At 26.9% G+C, this 5,641-nt stretch overlaps 1 long non-coding RNA gene across 1 annotated transcript; it reads right to left on the minus strand.

Annotated features, from left to right (window-relative positions):
- Positions 1 to 663: 663 nt before the first annotated feature.
- Positions 664 to 5,416, minus strand: LOC126910225 (uncharacterized). The gene is made up of 4 exons (XR_007705220.1): positions 4,533 to 5,416; positions 3,445 to 3,810; positions 2,649 to 2,767; positions 664 to 2,424 (listed from the first exon to the last, which is right to left on the minus strand). It is a non-coding gene; the product is annotated as an uncharacterized LOC126910225 (long non-coding RNA).
- Positions 5,417 to 5,641: the final 225 nt, after the last annotated feature.

Below are 5,641 nucleotides of genomic sequence, written 5' to 3' on the forward strand. Positions count from 1 at the left end.
ATCTGATCACAGCAGTACACAAGAGTTATATTGCTGTAACCAGAAATATTTGGAAGAAGCATTTTTGAATTATTTTTTCGGTTTACTCATAGTCGAGATATTATTTCATAACAAATGACTATTAAACAATAATTTTTGCAAACACTTTATGTTATTGGTGACAGTGATTATTACAAACAATCTTATATAACTACTTACAAAAATTTTTTAATCCTAGCTCGTTGATTTTATTGAATATTCACATCAGTACAGCCTTGTGCATAATTAGTAAACAACGTACATTAAAAATGAATTAAATTATGATTAATATTAGGATTAAAATCCCAGATAACTGACACGTAACGAGAGACAGTTGTTTTACCAAAAATATATTAGATATGTTAATGTATCAGGTAAGTAAAAATATAATAAGTGTTTTTTTTAATTAATCGCCAACGAATTTTTTAATTAATTAGAAACGAGCATGTATACATAATAGTTTATATATTAATTGTTATGAGAAAAAAAATGGACTCATAATTATTTGGTTTTATGTTATCATCATAACCATTACTCAGATGATTGGACTGAAGAGGTGTTTAGCCATTTCATTGATTATGGTTCATCTATGATATAGCTAAAATTTCCTCAGTTGATGCATAAATATATCTGAGGTCGTTGCATCTAATGTTATAATATCGCAATACTCGATATATGATTAAGGTTTTTGTTAGTTATATAGTCACAAAAAAATTATTTTAACAAAAAAACAGCCAAATTTTAAATCACTTGTTGTTTCTCAAATGAAAAACTATCCTAATTAAAAAAATTAATTGAAAAAGGGTGTCCAGCAAACTGGATTTTATATATATATATATATCGTTTGGTACAGAAAGCCTTTAGCAAAGATCTAGTAGACAAGTTGTTAGAAACATCGTTGATTATATTATATCGTGTGACATCTGATGTCCAACGTGTTGCTTTACTCATTTTATTATGTGTTATTTTTTTCTGTAGCAAGCGCCTTCGTTTGAATTGGATATTGTTCGGCCATAGTACACCGTTATTTTTTCATTTATTTATTACAGCTTTGTGATCTAAGTTTTCGTGCCCTTGCATGACATTAGTAATTGGCTCCTGACCAAAACTAAACAATTTCATTGCCGTTGTCGCTTTTACGCCGTCTTTTTTCATCTACTATTACGTGCCTAGATCTAAACCCTGACTCCTCATACTCAGATGTTCGACACCATTACCACAAGATCTCATACAGTCCACTCATCACTATCAACAACTTCATCTATTCAACTGAGTTTCATATTATTTTTTGATGTTATTTATTGTTTGCTTTAATTGAGATTAACTATTTTGTTTTATGCAGCTTCGTCGGCCATTAGTATTTAAGGGCCACCGTTACCCCTTAAATTTAAGATACTCTCTGAAGAATTTCTAATATTAGTGGTTATTTATTTATTGTCTATTCTCGTTACTTATTGGATGTACCGTTAACCGTCATCCCCCAGGTGACCCACTCATGCTTTAATAATAGCGATTTAAACAGGCCTAAGGTAAAACGGAATTCTAGTGCGATGCACAACTAGCCGTTATACGGTCTAGATGTCTCGAACATAACAATTTCAAATAAAATATTTTATTGTTTAACTCAGGGAAACTTTGTACATCAGTATATATTTTTTAGGAATAAGTTTAAGATTCTTTCTGATGATTTCTTCGCACAAGTAAAATCATTAAAATAAATCTATACATATTTGACTTTATAATAAATAATATTAAACAAATTCTATAATTTAGCTTCAATATTTGATATATAATTCGTTAAAATCAATAGAAATTAAAAATATTAAAAAACGTTTAAATGATAGGTTAAAATAATCGATTTGGCATTAGTCATTGTTCGACAGCTTTTTTGATAAAATCCACTTAATAGGTTTTTAGTGTCGTTAAAGTTTGAATATTTTTGTCCGGAGTAGCTATCCACAAATTAAGCAAGTACTCGAACGCTGCATTAAAATTTTACTAGTATTGACTTTTTTTAGGACTTGAATCAACCATGAAACACTCGGCCATATTAACTATCCTAAATAACACTTCTTTCAAAGCCGGTTTTTCATCTGTAGCAGTCGCTTCTTTTGCATTCATTACCATTTTTTCCCTTAGACTTTCTGAAACACTTTTGTTAATGAATAAATTTCGTTCTCGTTAATTTTCTTCGTCGTCATCCACGCCTGAAGATAAAACAACAAAAACACAATATGTTTTGAAAAGATCACTTTTCTCGCAAGGAGATGACAATTTATCTGTATTATTCTTTATTGCCACCAGCGATTGTAAAAATTTATCATGACGTCTTCCGACTAAACGATGAATTGCCGATCTCTTTAACTTTCACCAGGTTTCATTTTGTCGGACAATCGGTTTTGTTACCTGTATGAATACTCATTTATAAAGTTTATAATATAAACTCTTATATTATTATCAATTATAATAATAAAAAATTAACAAAAATCATACAAAATTAACAAAATAAATAATTATATAAAATATTGTTTGTAATAATACTTATTAAAAATATTCTTAAACGTTTTGTTTACTCAAAGCAGAAGATGAAATAGCAAAAGGAAATTTTAATGCAGCGTTTAAGTACTTACTTAACTTGTTGATAGCAATTGATGATTTAACTTCAGGCCTGGATGACGACGAAGATTTTTTCAATGAAAAAAATAAACGAGAGCCAAGTTTATTCAACAACGAAAGTACTTCAGAAAGTCTAAGGGAAAAATTTTAGATTAAAAATTTAAACAAAATTAATGCACATGGCAAGATTAAAAAATTCATAGAATTAGCATTCTTTTTAATATGCTAAGATATTTTCAATATTTTATAAGAAAACGAGGAAAAAATTTCAGTTAATTTATATAAAGTAAATAATTATTTTAATTAAATGAGAAGTATAAAATAATATATACTCATTTATAAAGTTTATAATATAAACCCTTCGTTTTTGTAAATCTTATACAAAAACTTAATAAATAATTACATAAAATATTGTTTTGAAATAATACTTATTAATATTTTTAAACGTTTTACGATTTGCAACATTTGTTATTTAAAAATTTTTAAGTTAATATGATGAGACATATAAATTATAAAAGTCCTTATTTTTAAATAAATGGAATTATTTATTAAGTTTTTGTATTACATTTACAATAACGAAGGGTTTATATTATAAACTTTATAAATGAGTATATATATTATTTTATACTTTCTATTTAATTAAAATAAATTATTTACTTTATCTCAATTAACTGGAATTTTATCCTGGGTTTTCTAATAAAATATTGAACATTTCTTATCATATTAAATAGAAACCTACTTCTCTAAATTTTTTAATCTTGTCATGTGCATTCATTGTGTTTAGATGACGAAGAGCAGACCAACACGTACTTATATATCGATGAAGATGATGACCAATGGTCCGATGATTCAACTGATAGCGAAATGATTGATCAGAGCGATGAGGTCTTAGTATCACTTTACAAACAAGTAACAAAATCAATTTCCCGTCAAAATAAAACTCGAAGGGAGTTGAAGAGATAGGCAGTTCGTCGTTTAGTCGAAGGACGTCATGTTAAATTATCACAATCGCCGGTGGCGATAAAGAATAATACAGATAAATTGTCATCTCCGTGGGAGAAAAATGATTTTTTCAAAGCCTATTTTGCTATTGATAAATTATCTTCATGCGTGGATGACGGCGAAGAAGATGAACAAGAGCCAAGTTTATTCAACAACGAAAGTACTTCAGGAAGTCTAAGGGAAAAAAATTTTAGATTAAAAATTTAAACAAAATTAATGCACATGGCAAGATTAAAAAATTCATAGAATTAGCATTCTTTTTAATATGCTAAGATATTTTCAATATTTTATAAGAAAACGAGGAAAAAATTTCAGTTAATTTATATAAAGTAAATAATTATTTTAATTAAATGAGAAGTATAAAATAATATATACTCATTTATAAAGTTTATAATATAAACCCCTCGTTTTTGTAAATATGATACAAAAACTTAATAAATAATTACATACAATTTTGGATTGTAATTATACTTATTAATATTTTTAAACGTTTTACGATTTGCAACATTTGTTATTTAAAAAATTTTTAAGATAATATGATGAGACATATAAATTATAAAAGTCCTTATTTTTAAATAAATGGAATTATTTTATTATATTTACAATAAAAATTCTTTTTTTTATTTTAATTCAAATTTATGGCAAACGCTCAAATAATTTTACGTCTAATGATAAATTTATAATAATGCAAATTACAAATCGGCATATTTAGATTTAACTTCAGTTATTTTTGATCAATTTTCAATTGATTGTAGAATTATTAAGTAGTTTCATGTATGAATGATTTGAATAGGTGACAAAAAAACAGTTTAAAAACAGTAATTAAATAAAATTATAAGAAAAGCAGTTAATGACCTATGATAATTTTACTTACGAAACAATGAAATAGTAAATACTTGTAATAAAAAAACCCAGCACAGGGCGTTCACTGCACAGTGGTAACGTGGCTTAGTTGGATCAAGTATCGTGGCAAGATATCCAGGATATGAGCACCATTTATGTATACTCATTTAGTTCGACGGTCTAACTGAGTAGTGGCAATTTTAATACTTATTGTTGCACATGAAATTCAACTTAAAAACGTTAACACATTTAAACAAATATAAATTTGCTAGGCAATTAGTATTATCATTTAGCCAAATTATTTTATAAACGAAAAGAATAAATAATACTAACACATGTACAGTTTATTAATTATTATTTATAATTGGTTTTTTTTTTACCTGCAAACCGAGTGACCAATTATAATTTTCAAAATATTTGTGAATTTTCTATTACATGTACTTGAATAATTAAGTACCTAAATATCTACGTTTTAATTAAAGAAAGTCAACTGTAAGTGTTCAGCTTGATTTTTGTAGGACAAATAATACTGATACTATAATTTTTTTAAGTATTCAGTTCCATATGTTTTTCGAAAATCAATCTGATATCTTATTTCCAACAAAAACGAAGCACATAATGAGCTTTATGTTTCGGGATTGTCATTGCGGCACATATTGATTATTCAGTATTTAGAGTTGTAATTGATTGCCAGAACATTTATTGGTGACGACAGTAAAGTTAACAAGCTTATTTTGTTAGTGATATATATATGTTATTATCCCAAGTCTAGCAGTCTATTTATATTGATATTTAGGCTGCAAAATGTTAATAACGCTACATTTTAGCGGTTTAGTTTAATGAAAAAATATATAATTTAGTATCTGGTATTCCACCGACCCAAATACACCTATTGGTCGGTGCACTCTGTATTTTCGCCGAAGTGGACACGACTATTTTTATTTAACTAGAGTTAACACAAATGTTACTAAAGTACACAAATGGAAATTTTATTATTATTNGAGTTAACACAAATGTTACTAAAGTACACAAATGGAAATTTTATTATTATTAAATACCAAAATACATAAATTAATCTATTATTTTTACACAACTATATTTAAAATGGTTTATATGCAACCTAGTTACTTCAGGTTCTTTGTAGACCAGGACCACACGTTTT

Source organism: Daktulosphaira vitifoliae, unplaced genomic scaffold, assembly GCF_025091365.1.
Source record: "Daktulosphaira vitifoliae isolate Bord-2020 unplaced genomic scaffold, ASM2509136v1 Scaffold_1, whole genome shotgun sequence".
In the NCBI taxonomy this organism is placed as follows: domain Eukaryota; kingdom Metazoa; phylum Arthropoda; class Insecta; order Hemiptera; family Phylloxeridae; genus Daktulosphaira; species Daktulosphaira vitifoliae.